The sequence below is a fragment of the Columba livia genome, chromosome 5, assembly GCF_036013475.1.
Source record: "Columba livia isolate bColLiv1 breed racing homer chromosome 5, bColLiv1.pat.W.v2, whole genome shotgun sequence".
In the NCBI taxonomy this organism is placed as follows: domain Eukaryota; kingdom Metazoa; phylum Chordata; class Aves; order Columbiformes; family Columbidae; genus Columba; species Columba livia.
Window position 1 is genome coordinate 36,860,777 of NC_088606.1, and position 11,615 is coordinate 36,872,391.

At 47.7% G+C, this 11,615-nt stretch overlaps 1 long non-coding RNA gene across 1 annotated transcript; it reads right to left on the reverse strand.

The window, feature by feature from the left end:
• Positions 1-1,415: 1,415 nt before the first annotated feature.
• LOC110358628 (uncharacterized) lies at positions 1,416-11,239 on the reverse strand. Its single transcript, XR_002413243.2, has 4 exons — positions 10,436-11,239; positions 9,066-9,220; positions 6,911-6,995; positions 1,416-1,920 (listed from the first exon to the last, which is right to left on the reverse strand). It is a non-coding gene; the product is annotated as an uncharacterized LOC110358628 (long non-coding RNA).
• Between the last annotated feature and the right edge of the window lie 376 nt (positions 11,240-11,615).

Below are 11,615 nucleotides of genomic sequence, written 5' to 3' on the forward strand. Positions count from 1 at the left end.
GAGCTGCAGGGACAGTGTTTATAGACGGTGAATGCCCTGCTCCTGTCTTTCCAAAATTTCACACTGCAGGGAGGCAGCAAGTTACTCCTCCTCCTTGCACGTTCGAAGCACGTGCCCACACACCCCATCTGAGTGCAGCAGCCGCCCCCCCGGGAAGGTGAGCCCCCAACCAGCCAGGTAACAATGGAGGTGGCATGCCTGAGCTCTGCCCTCCAGCCACAGCCTGTTGTGGTGCTGCTTTTTCCAGATTGCTGAATCAGCAACCCTTAATTTTTCCCCCTCGCTCTCAGCTGTGGGTGTGCCCCACAGCATTGCCTCCACCAGTGGGAGCTGCCACATTCAGAAGAGCTACACCCCACTCTCCTCCCAAGGGCAGCTGCGTTTAGGAGGCTGGCTGGTGCCTTGACAAGGACCTTGTGTGCGGCGTGCCGAAACAGCGCTCTGTGCTGCTGGGACCATCCTTCACCCGCAGCCGCCGCGTGGTCCGTGCCCATGCAGTGGCAGGTGCTGGGGAGCAGTGGGTGGGCTGGCAGAGCTGAGCAGGTCAGTGTGGACTTTCTCAGCCATGGGACAGTATCATGAGGCTTTTGCCGGTGGCTGTAGAAACCCATGTGCGAGTTCAGCAAAGGGAAAGAAGTCATTCACAAATTGCACACATATTTGTGAATTCATTCATTGAGTGGCGTTTGCCTTTCATCCTCCCCCCGAGCCCTGTGCACATTGCTGGCATTCTCTCCCAATCCCATATAATAATTCCCAGGTCTCCACAAGCCACTGCCTGCCAGTGGAGCCCATGGCCACTGCATCGCCAGGCAGGTCACATGAATAGTTCCATGCAATGGTTTAACACTTCCCCCTGACCCCAGCCCCCGTTCCTGCGAATCCCCTACAGTGTTTTCTTAATCAGGTGCCAGGGAAGCTTTGCACGGGGCAGGGTGCTAAGAAGGTGGCTATTTAGCTCCCGCGTTTCCAGAGTCTTTGAGCTCTCTCGTAAACCGTAAATACAAGCTGTGGAGCCCGGCGAACATCAGACAAGGCTGCCGTTTAGACCAGAAGAAAAAAAGAACTGCTGCTTTCCAACCAAATGCACGTTGCTGTTGCCCCACTGTGTCTAGCCCAAGTGCCACACTAATGGTTGATTGCTTCAGCAGGGTATGGAAATCTCTTCTTAAAGCCTGTCTACAGGGTACATAGCTATGATCCAATATAATTTTAACCTTCACTGGACATTGTCAATATGTTTGTTACTGGGGGATCAAAAAGAAAATGTAGTCCTTTCCCTTAAGCCTTCTGTTACCAAGTTCTAGATGATAGTGCAGGTATTTAATACATCACACTGCCTGTGAAGGCAACAAAGTATTTTATTTTGCATCCCTCCTTCCTGTGAGACATCAGAGAAAACAGATGCTTTTGGAGAATCTCAAATGGACATGATTTTTTATTAAACACAGATGAAAAGCAGAAATGTTCAAAAGCTGTTTCTGATATATAGACAGTGAGAGTTGTTTCCTTGCTATCACTGTAACATGAAGGAGTGCGGGTATCTCCTGCAGAAAGAGTTCGTATTCTCCACCTGATGCTTCCACGCAGGATTCTATACATGTGACAGTGTATGATCCAGGAACTGCAGCTCGGCTTCGGAAAGCAGGAGAATTGTGTCTTGCTGTCAGGGCCTGTGGTCGTCTGGGTTTCACATGCCCACAGGACGTTCCAATTGCACCTTCTAGCCAAACAGCTGAGTAATCCAACTGGCCATTTGATTTCAGTTTTTGTTCTTTTTTTTGGAGGGGAAGGACAGGCTGGTTATGAACTCCAACCTATACATTCATTTTTGTGGTTTGAAGTGAAAAGACGGTGGCAGTTTTAAGTTACAGTCTATTTATATTGTTCTTGTTTAAGCTCTGTCATCACCAGCAAAACCTTAAAAAAACAAACACACAAAAAACTGACAGTATTTTTTGAATTCTTTGCTTTTCTCATGCATTCAAAAGTGTAAGCCTGTTCTGCTTGACTGGCTGGCTGTTTGATTGTTACTTTATATTTCATTACATTGCTTAATTTTAATTTTAAGCCTCCAAAATCATAAAATCTGAGTTCTAGCCCCAGTCTCTATGCACAAATGTAACTACTGAAAAGTCACTTTAGTATATATGGCATTTAACATACTTTGCTTAAATCAGATATTTATTTCCAACTCAATCCAAAGAGGAGACTTGAGAAATCCTGCTTCTCCCAGATGAGAGCATACCTCAGTAATACAGGGATGACTTTTCTCACTGAAAGCATTAACAAAATGCATGCATAAGTACTGGGGTTTAATCAGCCACAGCTGTCTCTTTGTTTAAAGGGAAAACTTATTTAACCCTTCAGGAGGGACTCAAAGTAGTGGTGAGAATGGGATAGGTCTGAGCACCCAAATGGAAACAGGTTTATAGAAGATGAGAAGAGTGGGTGATGCCTGTGCCTGGGATCTGCGGGCATTGCCCAGCTGTCACGCGACAGCCAGGGGACCTGAGAGGAGGGGGTGACATTTCCAGAAAGTGCAGTGGAATGGAGGAGCCCAGTGATCACCAAGTTGCCCTTCCTGCTATGAAGTGTTGTCTTCGAGATACTGTTTGACATTCATTCAGTCAAATATTTTGACAATTTGAACAAACAAGCAGAAAATTGTTTTGATTTTTGGCTCCAATGAGCCATCTATGAAGAAGATTAAGGAGTGCAGCATGTGCCATGTCTCTTAAATACCCTTCCTTGCCAGAAACGTGTGTGGCATGTTTCCCAGGCCATGGGAAGGGTTATCATTTCCACTCCACCAAGTCACCCTTCCTGCTCCACACACCCCTCTACCATCCCCAGCCCCACTTTGGGCTGGGGTGAAAGGAAGCATCACCCAGAATTACTGTACTGCTACCTGTCTGGGGAGGGAGCGTGCATGTGCATATAACGCGTTAGTTTGTACGTGTTTCAGATAAGTGTTGCATTTGCTGTCACTTCATAGTGGCACAGCAGGGGAGCAACAAACCGAGGCGGTGCCTGGGCAGGCAGGTACGAGCCGAGCCGTGCCGAGCCGTGCCCGTGCCCGTGCGTGCCAGCCTGCTGCAGCGCCCCGCCTGCGGCGCAGCCGCGGGGCCGGGGAGATGCCAGAGCAGCTCGTGTCTGCGCTTCCCTGCGGGTGTGAGAGGGGTGATGAACATCTGGGTCACACAGAGCACATGGAGCAGCCCCGGCTGGGCCGGGACATGTCACACTGAGAGGCCACACTTGAACGTGGCCACTTCACCGTGCCACCCCCGGAGACAAAGCCTACTTGTGTGGGGCGCGTCCCGTTGCGCGTCACGCTTCACTTGTCAGAGGCGGCCATGGGTTCCTGGGGGCTGACACAATAACTCTTTATGCCTAAGAGAATAGCGGGGGAATTGTGGGAGGCCATTGGAAATGCAGCGGCAATGAAGGGGTTCAGCTTTTGTCTGTCCCTCAAGGTGAGGGTTGCCCAGGCAGTGCCGAGCTGCCGCCGATGTGCTAGGAAGGTGTATGCAGGACTTTGGGTATCTAGATGGGAGAGGAATTAGGGGAAACACCCAAGGAAGACCCCACATTACCTCTATGGTAACATGACAAACCTGCTTATTTAGGGTAGAGTTTTACAGCAGCTCACTTTGAAGTCTGGGCTGCCACAGTCTTGTCACCCCCACCGCCTTCAAAATCAGTGCAGCCATGCAGGGAATCAGCTCAAAGAGCTGACCTGGCTGGAAATTAAACTCCTTTTTTTTTCTTTAAAAAAGGCTTGCTTTACTAGAATGTCTCTGTTTCATTCAAAGAGGAATGGACAAATACAAATATTAGGAATTGAAGTGGGCCAAAACAGATAAAACTTAGAAAAAAAGACACCAATTCAGGCTATTTTTAAATAAAAGCTAATTCAATCTTTCTTACTGTATTCATCGCTGTCTCCTTTGCAAGCCCCTCAGCTGTCCGCTGCACAAAGCACTAAGCCTAAACAATTCAGATATGCTAAGCAAAGCTACTATGAATATGGCTTCTAGCCTAATAAGTCAGAGCCTTATCCAGTTCCCATGAAAAGCATCAGGAATGTTTCCTCCAACACTAAGAGACGTAAGATTGCATTGCAAAACAACCACGTAACTTTTGACCAAAAAGTGAAGTTTTTCTAAAGGACTGATAAAAAAATTGTGCAGGAGAGGATGGAAACACTGACTGGAGCAGTCACATTACTAAATATGTTTCAAGTGAGCATAATCAGTTTTGGAGCCACACTCGTTCTCACTAGTGATGTGTGCTCTAAGGTGCAAACACAAATCAAGCATTTTTTTAAAGGAAAAAAGCATTTATCATTTCTTTATTATGGAAGTGCAAAAAGACTCCCCCTCTGCTGCTGGGAAAACCAGCTCCTGCTCCATCAGCATGAAAACACATCCTAACTTTTAGAAAGCATTTGTTAGGAAAAAGACATTACTTTTTACAATGCCCTTTTTTTTTTTTCCCCCCAACTGGGGTGGTTCTGTTGATGCCAGCTGCTTTAGTGTGTGTATCTTCTGGGAGGTGGTGTCTGTCTGCAAGTCCCATGTGGGTGTCCCCTTGGCTCTCTCTCATAGCCACCCTTCTATAAATCACAGAATATTAAAAAAGGGGATAACACTGACATGTGAACTAATCCCCACATCAAAGAGAGCAACTCTCCCTCCTCTAAACACCCGCGCCCCTCTTTTGCTGGGAAAAGTCTAATGCCTAGAAGGTGATTTACACAAAACTTCATCCCAGTTGTTAGGAAACTTGCAGTGCTGCTTACTTGCCAACGGCAGAAGAAACCTGGGAATCAGGGAGACCACAATAGCTAGCCTGCGGCTTCCAGAATTTGGCAATTCAGGAGAGAAAAGAAAAATTGGCTTGTTGCAGCAAACTTGTGTATATGTTGATTGCATGGCAGGATAGGCATGCATATAGACAGAGGTAAACGTGACTGGTAATGTGAGTCTGTATGGGCACATATATAGCTGCTTGTATATGCACAGGAGTACCTGTCCTGACACATAACAAACACACAGATGCACACACAAATACCTCTTTCTGTATCTAGGGCCATCAGGAAATAGAGATTTGAAAAACACAAGTACCTATGGGCATACAACTGTGTACCAGGTGTCCTAGACATGGGGAGGGAAGGTATTCCTTCCTGCTGTAGACCTGGTTTTGAGCTAATGGTTCAAATGCTAGGAATAAGGCAAATCCATCTATATAAGACAGGATTAAAACAGAAACTCATTCCTGCCCTTGCCTTTGCAAATGCTCCCTGCACACTGGCTAAGCACACAAGATACTTCCAAATAACTGACTGTTTCTGGAATGCAACTGGAGGGAATAATACCTCTGTCTGGCTAGATCACTCTTGTTTTCCAAATCAGCACTGAGTCTGTGCCTGTGCCAGGCACTCTCCTTCAGACGTACCAACAAACCACACTTATCACGGACAAAAATTGTACTGGTAGCTCTGTATTCATAGTCAATAAGCAAAAATATCCACCACATGTGAAATCAGCTGTATTAAAGTGCATCTCTATGGGTATATAAATGCATGTAAACTAGATACCTCCACCAGCATCACTGTTTCTGACTGATTAATTCAGCAGTGCCTGCTGCTCTCCTCTCCTACCAGGCACACAGGGAGCAGGGGTGTCCTTGGGCCAGCACGACCCTCCACCCACCTCCATGCCATCGGGCCACAGGCACCGTGTCTGTGTAGGGCAGGGTCACCGTCACTGTCAAAAGAAGCACATGAGGGTCACTCCCTGTGCAAGGGAGTGAAGTGGAGTGGGGAACAGAGCTCATTTTAAAAAAAGCTTCCTTTTTGTAGTCATTGGCTGGTTGTAGTCCAGCTGTGTTCACTGATGCACTTTGGTCAGATTGCACAAGAGCTGAGAGGTTGAAGCAGGTAGATGGGGTCAGTGAGACACCATAGCAGCTCCCTTTGGTGGCAAGTGCTGGTTTAAAGCATTCATGAAAGCACAGCCTGGGAGAGAGCGCCAGGCGTGCCAGGGGTCCTGCAGCTCCAGCTCCAGCAACAGGGAGGGCACTTCAGGTGCCGGTAAAAGACAGAGACCAAAGCTTTTGTTGTTCCAGTTACAGGCTCCCTCTACGGACATGAGCAGCTCCACATATGTCTGTGCCTGTCCCCTGCCCTGTGTCAACTGGAGAGGATGTGAAAGAAACCCCAGCGTGGTTGCACCTTCACCTCCAGTACACGGAAAAACAAACACAGCTATTCTCTTGTTTGTTGATTTAGCACAGGGTGCTCCTTCCATTACAAAAGCATTTCCCTGCAGGCAACAGGCTAAAACCTATTTGCTTATTATTCTGCAAAAGAAAATGAGGGTTTCAGGATTGGTGCAATCTTCAAGCATCTCTTCTGTTGATAGACAGAGAGATTGAAAGGAGGGAGTCCTCTCAGCTACCTCTCAGCAAATGTGCTGTGCTTCCTTGTGCATAACTTTTCATGTTTTCTAGCTCAGAAACACATGCCAATGTTTATCTGTTTCTCTTTCTCCTCTTCTGGAAATACATATCTTAGTATGGGAGGACATTGTGCTTAGAAAGTTAAGCATAAACTTCATCACAGGTATTTATATTGAGATGGCTCTGACCACTGAAAGGTGCATCCCGAGCTGCAATCTGCAGACACACCCACCCTCCACATTTATAATTTTCAGAGCCAAAACCCCAGACATGGACATTTTTGGACAAGGGGGAGATTTCCTCCTGCTGCTCAGGTTGACAGCTGCCCCAGCTGTCATTTAGGACGGTGTAAATACCAAGCCAACTTCTTGAACTGGCACAGCAAAGTTGGACTCTGGTCATGAGATACATCTTTTTTGAAGCAAACATATAGGAAACGTACCACAAGTCTCTCCTAGCATGTTTTTATTTGTGAGGTGTAGCCGGCGGCAGTTCCTGGTGCTGACTGGGACAAGTCTGAATGAAAACTGCAAGAAAAGAAGCAAAGTTTAGATAAACCTCGCACCAGTTTTGGTACTTGGCTGAAATAGCTGTTTCTACTGGGTCCAGAGCTCTTTGTGCCAACACCACCACCCCCCTCAAAATAATCAAACTACTCTCAACACCTCTTTTTGTTGGTTAAAATCACCTATTTGCCAGCTGGTCTTTTAGATGGCAACTCTTCTGGCCAACCTTTTAGGTGGCTGGCATTTCACCCTCCTCACAAATCCAAACCAACTGCAATAAAAAGGAATGAATTTACATTGCAGGGGGAGGGTACCCCAGACAATGTCAAAGGAAAAGCAGATCAAAAAGAGCTCCTAGTATTGGACAAGTGGGCTGTCCTTTCAGCTGCTTTGGGCAATGTCCTTTCAGCATAAGAAAAGCTCAAAAGAATTCGGTTAATCTGTTGTTAAACAGAGCGTCTGTGATGGGAGACAGGTCTGTCATCCTTCAGGCAGGGAGCTGAGCCTGTCTGGAATGGCTGTGAGCTCCTTCATCCTTTCCCAGCATTTCATTTCCATAGCGGCAGTGAGTTCACAGACCAACCCGCAGCCCTGTGACACTGGGACCCTTCCTCCGGCTGCTCTCAGGAGAGCCAGCAGCACAGGGCACCCAAAAGCTGCCACAGCCAGAAATCTCCTTCCACAACTCTCCTGTGCCAGGTGCTTCAGACAAGCATGGAAGTCCCTCACAGGGCACTGGTGGTGGCCAGCCTGCTGCTGGTGGTGATTTCAAAGAGGAGGTCAACTTCAGCCCTGAAGCCAGAGCTTCAGCGTGGCTTCCAGTTGTAAGTCGGAATAAAGACACGTAAGAGCAGCCTGACCCCCGTGACCTCCCACACAGAAGCTTCTCCCAGCCTCATTGCTCAGCGTAACAGCACAACTCTGAATATCAGAAACAGCGAGCAGCCCACAGTCCTGCTGGCCAAGACACCGGAACATCAGAAATAGCTATGGCAGGTTGAGAGGTTAACCACAAAAATAAGTCCATAGATCGCAGGAAACGTAGGAGCAGTTTAATTTAGCAAAATGTAGTTACACAAGTTTGAACAAAGCCAAAAGGTGAGAAATAAAGACTCTGCGGTGGACAAGCTGCAAGGCACACAGGTGAGTTGTGTGGACCTTGGATGGACACAACATGACAACTCCCATCAGAGCCATTCCTCCCTCTGCTGAACCAGCTGTAGACATCGGTACTGGCAGGAGGGGATTACAGCCACTGGACTCACATGGTGTGCTCAGGGGGATGGGGGCTTTTGATGTCTCCCACCTAATCCTTTTTTTTACGTTATGTTCTACTATGAACATAACATCCTGCTTAGGATTGTGTGGCACATGCTTTGATTGCAACAGCTTACTGTGTCTTTCTTTGGCCTTAGAGGGCGCGCATGTATATATGTGTGCATATGTATAGATAGATTTCTAATTTTTAAAAAAGACATCTTCAACCTATGAAAATTTCCAGGTCCGTAAAAGTTTATTTTATTGCCTTTCTTCTCTACTGGTTTTCAGCTTAGCACACTGGCAGCGTGCTCTAAGTAACAGGTTAATTCCCCTCTCCGTGACTCATCTCCCAGGCAGGATTCAGTATGATGGTGTCAGCGGCTGCTGCAAGAGCTGTTTAAACATCTCTGCACGTACCAGGGAGCAAAGCGCTGATTCCGGGCAGCAGCACTGAGAACGTCAGGGTTTGTTTAACGTTCGCTGGGGATCTTCCTAAAAAGTCCATGTGCCTCCGTACGGTTTTGTGGACTGGCTGAGCATTACCATGCAGTTGGTTCAGCTTTTATTTTAGTGCATGAGGAGCATTGTCCTGTGAAAGGGAACCTTCTGATTTTGGTTTGATGGCAGACTATGTCACTGTAATTTGATTTTAAATTATCTACTGTCGAGTCTTTCACAAGTGAATCAAATACACATGCATTTTCTCCATAACAAATTTGACTGTCTGGAGAAAGAAAGGTTGATAATGACGCTCACAGCAGTTTATAAGGATGGGGCCGAGGCATGGCCTAAAACCTCAACAAGTTAGTGCCTTAATTTCTGGATACTTACCAAAAACAAACCTTCAACTTGGTGCAGCTTGCGCATTCCGGATGATCTGGCTCTCCGAGCCCCGGGGAAGCTGCTGGGCTCTGCTGCGGGAAGTTGGCACCTCGGTATGCAAGGAGGGAAGACCGAACGAGCAGACACCACTCCCGGGGAACCCGCTGTGCCAAGTTAAATGCATAATTCAGCAAGATTATGGTTAAATCTGAGAGAGATATTTATCTCTATCCAATGCATGAGATTTCAGCACCTTTAGTATTTTGAAATACCGTTAATTAATATTTATAAGATTTAAAATGCAATACTAACTACTTTGTGTAGCATGCCGTCAAGTATAGCATTACTACTCCTATTTGAGCACAGGCTACAGCCAGGCAGACTGAGGCAGGTGACTGCAAGCATCACTGACAGCAAACATCCCTCAGCTGGGGGCCAGATTTTAAAATTAATCCAGGTTTAACCTGGTCTGTCTGCAGTGCAAGGTGAAGCCCATTATCAGGAGGCTAGGGACGGCCACTTTACCCACCACTGCTCACACAACCATGTGGGTCAAGAAACAAAAATAACCACATAGTGTTCTTTCTGATGGCATCTTTGCTCCTAACTCGCACAGGAGTTTGGAAAGCACGCGTGCTGGTCTCTCTCCACCATGTCCTGCCTTCATGCTAGCGCTCAGCTGCCCCTGAGGAGATGTGCCAGGGCCAGCAAGCCATGCCAGGGAGCATGGTGACCCTCTCCCCTCGCTGCTGGGGTGTGCATGTGGCACCCCACACTGACCCCCAACTGCACCTGTTTCTGTCACCAAGAGGCACACTGACGTGACACCCCGCTGGGGCACAGCTCAGGGTAAGTCCAACGTGTTTGACAGCACCAATACCTTAAGACCACTGTGATGGGGGCTTCCCAGCAGTTTGGCTCTCGAGGCCACAGCTCCTGGATCACTTCCATCCCAAATGTATGTCACATTTCCTTCCAGCCAAAGCAAAATATTTACACTCAGCCAGGGTCAACCAGCGGCCACCTGGCTATCGCAAGCTGGGAGCGGCTGCGATTCTGTAAACCAAGGAGCGCAAGGGTGCAGGGGATTAGCAGCGGCCTCCAAAATAAGCAGTGTGGCCGGCAGGCGGGCACTGCTCAGGGGTGGGCACCGGGGAGGTGGGTGATGAACGGGTGCTTTGGCAGCAAGATGAGGAGAGGCTGGAGCAGGTTGGGGAGAGTGGGCCAGGGTAGCAATGAATGGAGCAGGACCAGGGGTGAGGGAAGACAGATTTGCAGAGCCCAGACAGATGTGACTGGCATCTCCATCAGCCACCCTTCCCATTAGTCCCCACACAGCCCCAGTGGAGGCTCTGGCCACACCAAACTCACTTCTTTACCTGTCTTCGTGGAGCTGTCGGAAATTCTCCTCCTGTTCTGCAGGAGTGTTGTGAGCACAGTTAAACCATCCTGGAAGTTGCTGGGCTAGACTTGCCCTATGAAGATGCACCAATTTCAGTGATTTAAACCTGTAAGCTTGAACTACAGGTCTCACAGCCCCTGCACTCCCAGACACCCAGGGGAAAGGATAGTAGCTTCCTATTGTAGTAGCTTGCACACAAAAGATCTTCCTCTGACAACTCTTTCCACCTCCTCATGGCCTGATCTTTCCTATATGCTGCCAAAATTTTCTTCTTTATCCCATGTTACACTGCTGGTCAGCACCCAAAACCTCTGCTGCATACTGAAACACATGCACAAAAGTCTCCAGATAAAGTGGTTGGCAACTCCTGGCCATCTACCCATCAGATACCACCAGCTTCTCAGCTCCCACTGTCCTGCTCACTTCCACCCATTTGCCCAAAGCGGTGACTCATGTCTGAGCTTCATATGTGACCGTGGCACCTGCTGAGATAGATGTGAATGTCAGGTGTGAGCCCCTCTGATCAAACGAGCCCATAAGGAGCAGCAGGTGGCTTTGAATGATCCCACCAGCTCTTCTGCTTTTGTTACACTTCTGCCACGCTCCCAGCAAGGTTTGCATGAAAGCATGTGGAGTAACCAAAATATTAACAGAACACTCCAGTTATTCTTGGCTGTCTAAGGCAGAGGTAACTGCAGTTTTTACATACAAAAATTTTCCACTGGCACTTCTCATAATGATTATCACAGTGTCAATGTCTGAGATGTCAGTATGGGGACAAAGCTGAAAAGGGTGGCATTTGGCCACTCTCTACCGCTCGGGATATGTGGTTTTCCCTGGCTTTGCTGAGAAGTTGATTTATGCTGATTACTAAGCTATTAGGTATGCAAGGCATAACTATAGCAGAAGGGGATTTCTGTGTGGGAGGAACAGTATGATTCAGAGTGTCTCATCAGCCTTGCGAAACGCAATGTCCAGTCAACAGAATATGCTTTTGCGATGTAGCCACTCCTTTCTCTGCCTTTATTTTGTACACTTAGCCATAACCTCGGTCACCAGGACCTTGAGAATCAGCCTAGCAAGCCACAGGAGGATCGGTCAAGACGAGGGGAGTTTACGGAAGCACCAAGATGGTCTAATAGTGCTTTCCTCCTTGG